Source organism: Schistocerca gregaria, chromosome X, assembly GCF_023897955.1.
Source record: "Schistocerca gregaria isolate iqSchGreg1 chromosome X, iqSchGreg1.2, whole genome shotgun sequence".
Lineage (NCBI taxonomy): Eukaryota > Metazoa > Arthropoda > Insecta > Orthoptera > Acrididae > Schistocerca > Schistocerca gregaria.
Genome location: NC_064931.1, coordinates 74,608,947 through 74,624,739, shown reverse-complemented (window position 1 = coordinate 74,624,739; position 15,793 = coordinate 74,608,947). Strand labels below are relative to the sequence as shown.

Here is a 15,793-nt window from a genome sequence, read left to right as displayed (position 1 = left end):
AGACTGGAGATTATTTTCTTAATAAAGTCGTGTTCAGTGACGAAGCCACCTTCCGTACCTACGGTAAAGTGAATCGACATAATATTCGGATATAGTGTGAGCGTGTGAGCAGAAACCATGTCACATAGTAAAATATGTACGGGAATCGCGTAAGGTGTTTTTTTTTTTTTTTTTTTTTTTTTTAGCGCTGTAAGCTGTAATAATAGATAATATTCACGGTCCTTTCTTTTTTGCCGAGTCAACTGTAACTGGCATATCGTACCTGGACATGCTTGAACGTCATCTAATGTCTCAATTACAACAAAATATGGGCACATAACTTATTTTGCAGCAATATAGCGTGCCACCATATTATCATTTTGATGTCGCGTACCTTCTTAGGAATGTGCCGACATGGATTTGATGTGGTGGAATAGTCTTGTTACAGAATGTAGCCACACTGAACATTTATAAATAAAACTTGAAGATATACGTCATTCAGTGTTGTAACAAACATTTCTGTAAGTTATTGAAAAAAAAAAGACAACACCGGCCGTCATGTCATCCTCAGCCCTAAGGCGTCACCGGATGCCGGTACGGAGAGGTATGTTGTCAGCAGACCGCTCTTCCTGCCGTTGTCAGTTTTCGTTACCGGTGCCGCTACTTCTGAATAAAATAGCTCCTCAGTTTACCTCACTGGGGCTGAATGCCTTCTCTGCGCGATAGCAATGGAAATACTATCGACGACAGTGCTGCGAAACCATAGTTACTAAACACAACCTTTCGAAATTCGTTCACCAAAGACGACGAAGTAAATATTCCAGAATTCGAATCAAGAACAGCTGCCAACGTGAATAACTTAGAAGTAGATATCCTCGGAGTAGTGAAACAACGTAAATCACTTAACAAAAACAAGTCTTCTGGTCCAGACTGTATACCAATTAGGTTCCTTTCAGAGTTTGCTGATGCAATCGCTCCATACTTAACAAGAATATACAACCGCTCGCTCGACGAAAGATCTGTACCCAAAGTTTGCAAACTTGCACATGTCACACCAATATTCACGGAAGGAAGTAGGAGTAATCCACTAAATTACAGGCCCATATCATTAACGTCGATATGCAGCAGGATTGTGGAGCATATATTTTGTTGTCGAAGAGAACAGTCTATTGACACGCAGTCAACACGGATTTAGAAAACATTCTTCTTATGAAACACAAATATCTCTTTATTCACGCGAAGTGTAGAGTGCTATTGACAAGGAATTTAAAGTTTATTCCTATTTCTTGATTTCCAAAAGGCTTTGGACACTGTACCACACAAGCGGCTTGTAGTGAAATTGCCGGCTTATGGACTATCGTCTCAGTTATGTGATTGGATTCGTGATTTCCTGTCGGAGACGTGATAGTTCGTAGTAAATGACCACAAGTTATCTAGTAAAACAGAAATGATTTCTGTCGTTTCCCAAGGTAGTGTTATCGGCTCTCTGCTGTTCCTTATCTGTATAAACGATTGAGGAGAAAATTTGAGAGGCTCATGCTGTTGTTTATCGTCTAGCAAAGTAAGCAGAATATCACAACAAATTACAAAGCTATTTAGAAAAGATACCTGAATTGTGCGAAAATTGGCAGGTGACCCTACATAATGAAGAGCATGAGGTTATCCACATGAGTGCTAAAAGGCATCCGTTAAACTTCGATTACACTATAAATCAGTAAAATCTAAAGGCCGTAAATTCAACTAAATACCTAGGAATTACAATTACGAACAATTTAAATTGGAAGGAACCCATAGAAAATGTTATGGGGAAGGATAACCAAAGACTGCGTTTTACTGGCAGGGAACTTAGAAAATGTGACAAATCTATTAAAGAGACTGCCTACACTCCGCTTGTGCGTCCTCTTTTGGAGTACTGCTGCGCAGTCTGGGATCCTTACCAGATAAAATTAACGGAGTACACCGAGGAAGTTCAAAAAAGAGCAGCACATTTTCTATTATCGAGAAATAGGGGAGAGAGTGCCACGTACATGATACAGGACCTGGGATGGACACAATTAAAACAAAGGCGTTTTTCGTTGCGGCGGAATCTTCCCGCGAAATTTCAATCACCAATTTTCTCCTACGAGTTCGAAAATATTGACACCGATCTACATAGGGAGAAACGATCATCATATTAAAATAAAGGAAATCAAAGCTCGCACGGAAATGTGTTGGTTTTTTCGACGTGCTGTTCGAGAGGGAATAATAGAGAATTATTGTGAATTTGGTTGGATGAACCCTCTGCCAGGCACTTAAGTGTGATTTGCAGAGTGTCCACGTAGATGTAGGCGTAGAGTGCACGCCGCCTACCAACAGCACTCGGCAGATCCGGACCGTGACCCAACCCGACGGCTCTTACCTTCGGTGATCTGACGGGAACCGGTGTTACCCCTGCGGTATGGCCGTCGGCTCTGCGAGTTATTTACCTTTTAATGGTTCAAATAGCTCTGAGCACTATGGGACTCAATTGCTGTGGTCATAAGTCCCCTAGAACTTACAACTACTTAAACCTAACTAACTTAAGGACATCACACACATCCATGCCCGAGGCAGGATTCGAACCTGCGACCGTAGCAGTCACGCGGTTCCGGACTGAGCGCCTACAACCGCTAGACCACCGCGGCCGGCCTTACCTTTTAATGATCAAAAGTTACTTTTGTACAATTAATTTATGAACACCCTGTGTAACAGTGTTCGTCGTACTGTAGTTTAAAAAAAGGCTTTTAGCCGGCCGTGGTGGCCGAGTGGTTCTAGGCGCTACAGTTTGGAACCGCTCGACCGCCACGGTCGCAGGTTCGAATCCTGCCTCGGGCGTGGATGTGTGTGACGTCCTTAGGTTAGTTAGGTTTAAGTAGTTCTAAGTTATAGAGGACTGATGACCTAAGCAATTAAGTCCCATAGTGCTCAGAGCCATTTCTGAAAAAAGCTTTTACATTGTATTCAAAGTGTACACATTTTACTTACTTGAGGAAAAGTTTTGTACTGTGGACGAAATCATTTATTCAAAAACGGCTGCTAGATTCAGTTTTTATTTTTTTATTAAGTAATATTTAGCGCCGTAGCCATGTGTAGTTCTAGATAGATTCACCACAACAGTCACATTATTTCTGTGTGCAAAAATGAAGAGATTCCTTGTTTGCATTTCGTTAGGAATTGCATGTAGGGTTGCCTGTTTGAAAAGAAGCCAGAAGCTACAGTTGTGTCTTTATTTGGAAGCGGTGAGCGGCGGCGCGGCAGCCAAGTACAAGTGTGTGTGTGTGTGTGTGTGTGTGTGTGTGTGTGTGTGTGTGTGCGTGCGTGCTCACTCTTCCGATGATGTCATTGGCTTACAGTAGCATCGAGACTAATATCGTGCTCTGGATTTTCGCACTATTCTTGACTGCGAAAAAGTCAGAGGGCAGCATCTTGAGTCTAAGAACCACACCGAGCGAAGTGGCGCAGTGGTCAGCACAAGCTGGACTCGCATTCGGAGCTCAGAGCCATCCAGATGTAGGTTCCCCGTGATTTTCCTAAATCGCTCCAGGTGAGTGCCGGGATGGTCCTCTCGAAAGATCGCGGTAGCTAACCGTTCCCGTGCTAGAAACGTTCCGAGCTTGTATTTCCTCTCTAATGACCTCGATTTCGACGGCACGTTAAATTCTAACCTTTCTTCCTGCAGACAGCCTTACTGACGGTCTGCAAGGGAGCAGATTAAGAAACAAAGCTAAATGAAGAAAGGGAAGAAAACAGATACAGGAGGCTTTGTTCTTTTGCACACTATTTGTACACTCTTCTTGAGAAAATAGATAGAACGTTGAATTGAAATTGATTGTTAGTTTAGAAAATTAATAAACAGTACATGACAAGCGTTGACAGTATCACACCCTGATTTTTTTGTAACTATGTTTAACTTAGATACGGTAGTACGGTGAGTATTTTCAGTCACTTGCCATCTTCGCTGGTATCTGTGTACATAATCTGCGAGATCTGCTGAAACTGGGTGGCAAAAACATATCCTCCAGTCCTGGAGAGTCATTGTTAGACAACAGGGACAAGTATCCAAGTACTCGTAGCTTCAGTTCATTGTAAGGCAAACAGTGACCAATTTAAGTTCCAACCGATACAAGCAGTCCTTTGCGGCGCCACGCTCAGAGGATCGTCCGAATGCAGAATATATATGCATGGTGTGCCATAATTAGCAGCGAAATGTCACACGGGTGAAATTCTACCCTAATGGAAGGAAAAACGATCCTGTAATAATGGGTCGGGAAACGAGCCTTTTACTACATAACTACGAATATGTTGCTACGAGCCACCATCGACTTCAGTACTGAAAGTTCTCCTGGTTAGTGTAAATGTATTTGATATGTCAACTTTTCGATTAAGTCCCAATACAATCCGACTCAAATTTTTCAGCCAAGGCCTACGTTAATAAGAGGAACAATGCTGGCTAAAATGGTTCAAATGGCTCTGAGCACTATGCGACTTAACTTCTGAGGTCATCAGCCCCCTAGAACTTAGAACTAATTAAATCTAACTAACCTAAGGACATCCCACACATCCATGCCCGAGGCAGGATTCGAACCAGCGACCGTAGCGGTCGCTCGGCTCCAGACTGTAGCGTTTAGAACCGCACGGGCGCTCCGGCCGGCAGTACAATGCTATTGCAGTATGTTACAATTTACTTTGACTGTTCTGTTCATGTAACGAATGTTTAACATTTCGGTGTAAAATTCGGTAGAGCATACTTTTTGTACTTACACTATGTGATCAAAAATGTCTGGACATTCTCAAAAACATACGTTTTTCATATTAGGTGCATTGTGCTGCCACCTACTGTCAGGTACTCCATATCAGCGACCTCAGTAGTCATTATACATCGTGAGAGGGCATAATGGGGCGCTCCGAGGAACTCACGGATTTCGAACGTGGTCAGATGATTGGATGTCACTTGTGTCACAAGTCAGTAAGCGAGGTTTCCACACTCCTTAATATTCCTAGGTCCACTGTTTCCGATGTGATAGTGAAGTGGATACGTGAAGGGACACGTACAGCACAAAAGCGTACAGGCGGACCTCGTCTTTTGACTGACAGAGACCACCGAAAGTTGAAGAGGGTTGTAATGAGCAATAGGCAGACATCTATCCAGACCATCACACAGGAATTCCAAACTAGATCAAGTAGTATGATAGTTAGGCGGGAAGTGTGAAAACTTGGATTTCATGGTCGAGGGGCTGCCCTTAAGCGACACATCACGCTGGTAAATGCCAAACGACGCCTTGTTTGGTGTAAGGAGCGTAAACATCGGAAGATTGAACAGTGGAACAACGTTGCGTAGAGTGACGAATCACAATACACAGAGTGAGGATCCGATGACACGGTGTGGGTATGGCGAATGCCCGGTGAACGTCATGTGCCAGCTTGTGTACTGCCGCTACGGTCGCAGGTTCGAATCCTGCCTCGGGCATGGATGTGTGTGATGTCCTTAAGTTAGTTAGGTTTAAGTAGTTCTAAGTTGTAGGGGACTAATGACCACAGCAGTTGAGTCCCATAGTGCTCAGAGCCATTTGAACCATTTTTTTTGTGTACTGCCAAACGTAAAATTCGGAGGCGGTGGGGTTACGGTGTTTTGTTTTTCATGGAGGGGCTTGGTTCCCTTGTTGTTTTACGTGGGACCATCACAAAACATCAATGTAGCCCTGTTCTAAGTACCTTCTTTGCTTCCCACTGTTGAAGAGCAATTTGGGGGATGGCGATTGCATGATCGAGCACCTGTTCATAATGCACAGTCTGTGGCGGAGTGTTTACACGACAATAACATTCCTGTAATGGACTGGCGTGCACGGAGTCCTGACCTGAATCCTACAGGGCGCCTTTGGGATGTTTTGGAACGCCTACTTCGTGCTAAGCCTCACCGACCTTTATTCAGTGCAGCACTCCGTGAAGAATGGGCTGCCATTCCCCGAAAAACCTTCCAGCACCTGATTCAACGTATGCCTGCGAGAGTGGAACCTGTCATCAAGACTAAGGTAGGGCCAACACCATATTTAATTCTAGAATTTACGATGGAGTGCGCCTCCAACTATTAACTCATTTTCAGCCGGGTGCCCGGATAATTTTGGTCACATAGCGTATGTCCCAGTTTTTCTGATGGAAAGTGAAATAACTGGTAAATCATAGAATTAAAAAGTTCAAATATTAAACTAAAAAAATAAGAAATGTTATATTTCCATTCTTTCCACTCAGTTTAATAGGTAACACTCTTTTATTGAAGCTTGAATAATACAGTACCCTAGATCTAGTTTTTCCTGCTTTCACCAAAATCGTTGAAGCAGGCTCGAGTCCTCCCTCGGGTATGGGTGTGTGTGTGTGTGTGTGTGTGTGTGTGTTTGTCCTTAGGATAATTTACGTTAAGTATTGTGTAAGCTTAGGGACTGATGACCATAGCAGTTAAGTCCCGTAAGATTTCACACACATCTGAACATTTTTGAAGGATCTCAGGAATTACCTAAGATGGAAGTGAATTGTTTGTCCTTTTAATATTTAACATTATAATAAGGGTCAAATAATTGTATCTGTTCTGGAGGAATATGAATGTAATGGTTATTTCAAAAGAAAATGTATCCTCTTTCCCCAACCACTAGATTTAGGTTTTTTTAAAGACCTCACTAAGAGCACCAGGCAACGCATTTAATATATCGGGAATAGAGGGGAAGGATTGCCAAATGATTTGTCGCTTGTGTGGAAAAATGTTGAGCCCGAAAGCAAACGTTATATCGCGGCTAGTAGTAATCAGAAAGTCTGAGGGACGCATTTCCCAGCAGCCCTCGGTCTCTCCGCCACCATTCAGGCTGTGTATTCTGCTTCTGCTTCTACTTTTACTTTTGTACTCCGCAAGTCGCCTTATTGTGCGGGGTAGAGGGTACTTCGTTTGCAGTGTCACTTCCGCAGTTTCCTGTTTCGGTGCGAGGGAAGAATGACCGTGGTAAGCTTCCGCGTGACATCAGATCCAACTTTACCTTCACCGTCGTTTCTTGAGGTATGTCTCAGATGAAGCAGTATATTGGGTGACTCTTTCGTGAACTAGCGTTTGCAGAATTTTAATACTAAAGCACACCTTCTTTGTAGCGTCTGCCACTGGCGAATGAGCCTCTCCGGGCCGCGGGAATCTCCGTGTCGCGTTCGCACTTACCAACCCAATCCCGTGACGAAATGTGGTGTTCTTCTTTTAGTTTTAAGCTCTACAGGCCCCAGCAGTGCTAGAGTGTAGGCTGAACGACAATTTTGTGACATAACTGCATCGTAGTTGGACAATATTTGCTAACCATCGTTTCATTCAATTTGTCTGCCAAGTGCCTCTCCTACTATTACTTTTATGTTGTCGTTTCTCTCTTCATCGCTCCCTACACACACTTCTACATATTTAATGCACTTGATTGTCTCCAGTGGTTCTCTGGCAACTGTGCAATCAAACAATAACAATTTATTCGACCTATTTATGTGTAATGCGTTACATATTTTTTCGACTTGAGTATCAAATACATTTCCTTGCAACAAGTATCGATCCTCTGCAGGCTCTCTTGCATTTCGCTACAATTTTATATTATTGCAACTTCTCTATATACAACATCATCAATCGCTACGGCCTCACCGAATTTCCAACATTACCCAATGAGTCATTTATTGCAACAATGGCGTGTAACTGAACGTAGGTGCAACAGGTGTAGCTTGCAGCTCTCCAGAGCAAGCACCATTATTTTCTGTCAGTTCGTTTATTATATTCGGAAGTGATCCTGGTACTGAAAACCATTGCAACGACCCTCCACGATTTATGTAATGCACCGCACCCAACCGACAAAACTGCAATTAACGTTTTAGATGGAAAGTTAAGTTTTTTCTTAAACGTCAAATAATTGGAGATCTTTGAATCAGTATGCTGTAATTGCGTCTCGAATTTAGCTTTCAGTCATCTGTTTAGTAGTAAAGCTGTGCTGTTTCTACAGAACATACACCTCGAATAACTGCTCCGCTAATTGCCGTATGTATAAAATTTCTACAGTAAATGTGTGTGCATCTAAAAGCCTTAAACATCTTTGTTACAGATTACAGATAATAAAACGTCAGCGCTACAACTGGTAGGCTGTGCCGAGCTCGTCGAGTTATTGCTTTCAAAGTTTCGGCCCGAGCAGAGTCCCCTTCTAAAAATAAGGTGATTTGTGACTTGCAGGTTTGTGATTTCAGCTACAACAGGCCGCGCGAGCGCTTCCGGGTGGCCGGTTGGCCGGTTGGCCTCCGCCGACAGAGGAAGCTAATTAGGGGGCGTAGCCGCGGCAACGCTCTTCTATTGTGTCGGTCGCGCTCGCTTTCCCACTTCCCGCTACCCGCTGCGCGGCAGTCTTCACGTACTCGACCTACCTCCAGCGTTCACTCGAACCCTACTCCTGGTGAACGCGACACATCCAGCTTCCCTTCCGCCAGACGATATCGTACATCGATTTGCCCTACGATTTTGGAACATCACAGTCTGATCGAAGGTATATAATACGCGTGCCAACGGCCTAGCCGCAGTGATAACACCGGTTTCCGTCAGATCACCGAAGGTAAGCGCTCTCTGAGTTGGACAGCACTCGGATGGGTGACCATGCGGGCCTGCCGAGCGCTGTTGGCAAGTCGGGTACACTCGCCTCTTTCGAGGCCAATTGAGGAACTACTTCATTGAGAAGTAACGGCTCCGGTCACGGAATCTGACAACGGCCGGAGAGCGGTGTGCTGACCACATGCCTTTCTATATTCGCATCCAGTGAAGCCTTTCGGTTAAGGATGACACGACTGTCGGTACCATTGGGTGTTCCGAGACCTATTCAGACGGAGTATGTAATATGGAATCGAGCACTAGATGTCTCGAGAGGCGGACCTGCTAGTATAAAAGGAGGCGGAAGTACTGGCAACATCATTAGAGTCACCATTCTGAACTCACGAGATCGAGGATGATGAGAGTGAAAGACGGGAGAGAGAAATAATCGGACGAGTGACTCAACTGAGACAGATTAGGCCACAAACAGAATTCACACTGGTTTCCAATCGGCACGAGTGTGCCTACATCAGACGTCTAGGCAACAACAAATTCCTCAGTCCTGAGAAGGTTCACGTCCCCCACCTCCAGCACGTATCATCCACTGTAGTCACCTACCTCACGACAATCTACAACCAATGCCTCTTGTATCTTACCTACTTCGCAACCGTCTGGAAAATTGCTCAGGTTACAACCCTATCCGATCCTATTAAGGATCTCGTCCTTCCCCAAAGCTACAGACCCATTTCACTTTTGTGCATTTTGAGCAAAGTACTGACGTGCCTTATCCACACAGTCCTACATCTACATCGATACTCTGCAAATCACATTTAAGTGCCTGGCAGAGGGTCCATCGAACCACCGTCACAATTTTCAATTTTCTATTATTCCAATCTCGTATAGCGCGCGGAAAGAATGAAAACCTATATCTTTTCGTACGAGCTCTGCTTTCCCTTATTTTATCGTGGTGATCGTTCCTCCCTATGCAGGTCGGTGTCAAAAAAATATTTTCGCATTCGGAGGAAAAAGTTGGTGATTGGAATTTCGTGAGAAGATTCCGTCGCAACGAGAAACGCTTTTCTTTTAACGATTTCCTCAGAGACAACGACATAATCGCCCTCGAGCAATTTGGCTACCCTCCAGAACACAGTACCATCCGTCTGGTGGAATATATATGCAAGGCGAGGCATAGGCAACAGTAAAAGAGCGGTTTTCCTTAACATCGAGAAATCATTCAGTACATTCTCGCATTACGGCTTAATTTACAGATTTTTCCAGGACACATGACCATCACGAGTCACTTGTTCCTGACAGGGAGGCGATACTCTGTTAGATGCGGCAGACATGTCGGTACGATCAGGAATGCTGTGCCGGGGTCCCGCAGGGGTTCGTTCTGAGCCCCGCAATGTACACGCTCCACACCAGCGATGTGCCACAATTGGCAGGCGGTACGCAGATGACACGGCGGTGTATAAAAGCAGCAGCAACCTAAACTTGACAACCCGAAAGCTGCAGCAGCATCTCGACGCTATCACCCACTGGTGTTATCTTTGGACAGTGAAGATACACTTAGAATGAAGCGTCGCAATTATGTTCACGAATTAGATAATTCCCCTGACAGACGAATGTCTGTTGCTATCAGACTGTTGGAATGGAGCGGCTCGGCGATGTATCTGAGCTTGCAGCTCGACAGGCGTCTGACGTTCGCTAAACAAATTAACAGGACGAGAGGCAAGAGCTGCACTGCTTTTTACCAACGATATCCGCTCCTAAAGGGTGGGAGGCTATCTACAGACACCAAGCTAAGGTTGTACAGGAGTATCATCATTCCCACGGTCCTGTACGGCTCAGAGGTATGCTCCCTGGCTGTGAGTACACACTTGAACGAACTGCAGTGTTTACGGAGAAAACCCCTTCGTACCATCGCAGACGCCGACCGATACACGCTAAACCTATTAGCGACCTATTAGGCGAACCATCCGTGTTACATACACAAAGAAGTCTGAAAACCTCTATGAGAAGGGTTGCACTTCGCCCCACTATCTCATACATCAGGTAGATACACATTACCATGATGTCTCAGATAAGAGATCTTTATCCACACTCAACAAACAGTTTAGGCTAACAGGCAACAGTAATATATCAGATACTCAAACACAGCATTTTTCATTAATCGTAAAAGACATGCTGCAGGTCTGACGAGCGTGGCCCTGTGGTGCTTCCAAAGACAAAGCACAGACACCGGGACATTGTGCTGGCAGTGTTCAGTACAAAAGCACCAGCAGCAGAATGGGCCGGTCAGGAAGGAGTTACAGAACGTAGACTCAGTCCCGGACCTTCTCTAGTTTCGGCTCTTGAGGAAGAATGGGCCGCTGCTCTTCCATAGGCATTTAGACACCGATTAAAATTATTTTGTGATCGACATTTAGCAGTGTCAGCCACGCTTCATAAGGCGCTGCATGAAACTTACAACACAGCGAGCACGTGGCACTCGAGACACAACTACGACTGGGTGTCGCCGAATATAACAAATGCATGAGGACATTCCGACCCTTCAAAAGCTGCCCGAGTCGACTGTTAGTGATGAAACGCCAGGGAACAAACACAGCTACACTAAGACCTAGTAGACGTCAAGCACAGGGACCGTCGAGCATTGCTTCAGCATGATTCTAAAACGTCGCACCTAATCTTCAGAAGGAATCACTGGTGAGTTCCGGAGCAGTCCAACTAGCGCATTCACTGTGCGTAGAGACTTAACAAGAATGGCGAACAGTGGTTTAGCAGCTCCTCGTGGGCCTTACGTTTCTGTAGTCGGTGCCAGTGACGCAGGTGCAAAGAGCAGGGCATAACTGGAACGAGTGATAAATGACGCTGTACACTGTGTCAGTCCGTCGGAGAAAGCTATGTGCAATTCTGTGTGTAGCGTCAGCAGTGGTGTTACGGTGCGGGGAGTTTTACGTTGTGGTTCCCTTATTGCGCTCAAGAAAACTTTAAATGGAGAACGATATAAAGACATTTCACCACATTGTGTAGTGCGTGCAGTAGAAACGGCGACTGTTTGAATCAGGAACTCGGGGCACCCTGTCATAAAGCAGAATCTGTGATGCAATGGTTTGTAGACCATATCATAACATGCACAGAATACTGATCTGAATGCAGTGGAACACGTTTGGGACGAGTTAGAGAACGTCGACTTAGTTCCGGACCCCAGCGTCTTACATGGCTAACTTCTCTGGTTTCGGCTCTCGAGGAAGAATGGGCCGCTGTTCTTCCATAGACATTCAGACACCTCATCGAAAGTGTTCCCGACAGAGTTCAAGCCGTCGTAAGGGCGAAGGGTGGGAACAGCCCCTACTAATGTCCACTAATATGTGTACGGGTAGTTTTGATCAGGCAGTGTATATTATATTTCAACATTATGAAAGACCTAGAAAAAACTATCTGTTGATACATAACCAGAACGGATTCAGAAAAGATCGTTCTTGTGAAACAGAACTCGCTGTTTATTCGCACGAACTAATGAATTCTGTCGACAAGGTATCTCAAGTATGGCGACATACCATCTGACTTCTGCAAAAAAATCTCATCCACACAATTCCGTAGACTGCAAGAGCTGACGAGTGCGAGAATTATCGCACAGTCAGATTAACAGCTTACGCATCCGAGTTGCTGACAAGAGTAATATGGACAAGAATGGAAAAGAAAATTGTGGATGTGTTAGATGACGGTCAGTTTGGCTTTAGGAAAGCAGAGAGGCAATTTCGGGTCGTGCCAATTCAGCCATGGAGAGACGTTACGATATCGTATTGGAGACGATTTTTTTGTCAGTTATGGCGATGCGAATGTAAGGACAACACAACAGCCAGTTCCCCAGTGGAGAAAAATCTCCGACCGACCCGAGCAGCTATCGAGGCTGACACATCTAAGATTGAATCCATATTTCTATATTTTCGGAAAGCTTCTGACACCGCTCCTCACAAACGGCATTTAATCAAATTGCGTATCGTCTCGGTTGTGCGACTGCATTCGTGACTTCCTGTCAGGTAGGTCACAGTTGGTTATAATTGACGTGAAGTCATCGATTGAAACAAAAGTGATACCTGACGTTCCCCAATCCAGTGTTACAGGCCGTCTACTGTTCTTAATTTGTACAAGCGATTTAGGAGACAATATGAGGAGCCCTCGTTGATTATTTGCAGATGATTGTGTCGTTTATAGTCTAGTAAAGTCATTAGAGGATCAAAACGACTTGCAAAATGATTTAGACAAGTTATCTGCATGGTACGAAAAGTGGACCAAAACAATAAAAAATATTTAAAGTTTTTGCTTAAATGAAAGTTTCGCCATTTGATTGTATAGATTGTTCATTCTATTGTACCGTCATGATTTCAGCCTTTGGCCGTTTTCAAGTCTCGCAGGGTTGAGCATGATAAGACTCCTGTAAATGAAGTCTAAAGCCACAATGTGGCCATAGTGTGGCCTCAGATAATGGTGCCGGCACATGTAATGACTGTTTTTGGTGAACATGTTGTGTCACAGTTATTAAATGTATATTCTCATTTACATGCTGTAACACTTGCGTTTAATATATTTCGACGATGACTTCATTTGCAGAAGTCTGATCACTCTTAACGCTGTGGTACTTGAAAATAGCGAAAGGCCGAAATCCTGATTGTACAGTAAAATAATCTATGCAATCAAATGGCTTAACTTTCATTTAATCATTGTTTTATGACTGTGGGAGCAAGCTACGGGAAGATTATCAATAAAAAGTGCGAGGCCCTCCACAGAGGAAAAAAAAGCATTAAAATTTCGGTTAAACGATAAATCACATAAATTTAAATGTTTTCGATTTATCTAAATACCTAGGGACTACAGTCATGAACAACTGAAATTGGAACCATCACATTGAAAATGATGTGTGGAAGGTGAACCAAAGACTGCGTTTTATTGGCAGAACACTAACGAGATGCAACAGATCTACTGAAGAATGTGCCTATTCTGTTCTGGACTATTCCCTCGCGGTATGGGATCCTTACCAGATACGAATGAGTCCGAAAAAGTTTGAAGAAGGGCACCTCGTTTTGCATTACTGTTAAATGTGGGATAGTGTGTCACCTATGCGGTACGCGAGTACGGGTAGCAGTTTTTAAAACAAAGGGGTTTTTCATTACAGTGAGATCTTTAGTCTTCAACTAACACCTTCACTTCCGTGTGCCAAAATATTTTGTTGACTCCCGCTTACATAGACAGACATGACCATCGTAATAAAATAAGAGAAATCAGACGGAAGAAAGATTAGGATTTAACGTCCCGTCGACAGAGGTAATTAGATACGGAGCTCAAGCTCGGGTTAAGGAAAGAACTTGACCGTTCCCTTTCCAAGGAAACCATCCTGGCATTTGCCTTAAGCGATTTAGGGAAATCCTGGAAAACCTAAATCTGTATCGGCGGACCGGGATTTGAACCATCGTCCTCCCGAATGCGAGTTCATTCTGCTGACCACTGCGCCACGTCACTTGGACAGAAATCACACATAGATTTAGTTGTTCGTTTTCCACACGTGCTATTCGAGAATGGAACGGTCCAAGAATGGTTTGAAAGTGGTTCTGTGAACACTGTGCCAGGCACTTAAGTGTGAAATGCAGAGCAGTCATATAGCTGGAGATATATGTAGGAGAAGCGCAAATTTATCCAAAATGCGGATAAGACACGGTCCTACATGCAGATCACAAAATACGGTTAAATTATTCTCCCATCTGTAACATGAGCAGTTGTACTCCACGTGGATCCGCCTCATGCAAGTGAACAGACACTTTTGCACAGTAGCAGAAGTGCAGGGCAGTAGGGTGATATGCAATAAAACAGAGGCATCAGTACCGCAACAAATGGTATGATGAAATATGTCTCGTAGATTCTGCTGCACGACTTCCTTACTCCGGAGACAACTTGATTAGCGGTGTGGGTGCATGTCTGTGGAAATAGAACGTTCACTGAAATGGAACTATCCGTTGCAATTAACAATGAAGTAGCGATCATGAGATCACTTTCCACCGTGCTGTCTTCGCCATAATTTGCACAACACACTTGAAAATAATTCATAAATTAATCGAAACTGGTCGTGGAAATGAAATTTAGTTAACTGGCTACTGGGGCGGCTTTATTTCAACAAGAAGCTTATCTTGACATCGTTCGTCGCATTCCAGTATGGATTTGTTTGAATAATACCTTCCGGTGACATTCAGTTTCCCATTCATGGGTTAGTTTCTTCAGTAATTAGTGAAAAGTAATCGGTGAAATTCTATCTTCCCGCTTGACTGCAGTTTTAATTTCAAATTCTTCAGATATTTTTGTCACTAATTCCGCATTGTATAAAGTGGCACAATATTTGCTTAATTATTTTTGTTTGCATATCTCCTCAAATTTTTCTCAATATTTCAAACAGTTCCTTCTCCAATGAAACATAGCCATATTTCTAAAACCTTACATGCTGAACAATAGTAACATTATTTTCGCCATCGTAATGATTATTTTATTGTTATCCATATAATACCTCGTCGGTCCATCTTTAACAAGAAAAGGAGTCGTGTTTCGTTGTGGCCTTTGATATGTGAGCAGGGTTAAGTGGCATTTAAAATACGAACCCAAATAAGGACTTGGGCCGGAAGTGGAATTACTCAGCGTGTTACACAAATCACAGGCCCTGCGGCAGTTGTTTTGCGGGAAAATTTTCACTCATATGGGTAATATATCCATGAAGACGTGCGTATGGTTATCAGTAAACATGTGAGCAGTGTTTTTGTTGCGCCATTTAGCATAATGTTTCCACTTGTCTTAGCGTTGCTGTATTCTCCTACAAGAGAACTCTCCAGTCCTGCTATCATTTGTACTAGAGACTGGTGCCTGTTCTGTGCTGTAGAATGTGAAAAATCTATTAAGTCGATGGTCTTCTGACGAAGAACTGACGTGTGCTAACAATTTCGCAATTCCTCCACTAACTATTGCAGTAACAATACTGGACGAACACTGCTGTTTGTGTGGGACTAGTTGTTAGCCGGTAGAGAATCACTCTCTGCGACTTGGTGAAGCTGCTCAAAACAGCAACTTTCTAACCTCTCTGGACACGAAATCGACAGAAATATTTCTCATTTCGAAAGTTTTCCGCCGTGTTGTGTGCGCGCATGGACAGCTCCACAATATAATGGTGTTCGTAACTTTTTTTAT

At 43.8% G+C, this 15,793-nt stretch overlaps 1 protein-coding gene across 5 annotated transcripts in view; it reads left to right on the top strand.

Moving 5' to 3' along the window:
- The window catches only part of LOC126299587 (ras GTPase-activating protein raskol-like), a 703,968-nt gene that overhangs the window by 360,353 nt on the left and 327,822 nt on the right, over positions 1–15,793 (top strand). The gene's annotated exons all lie outside the window — the stretch shown is intronic.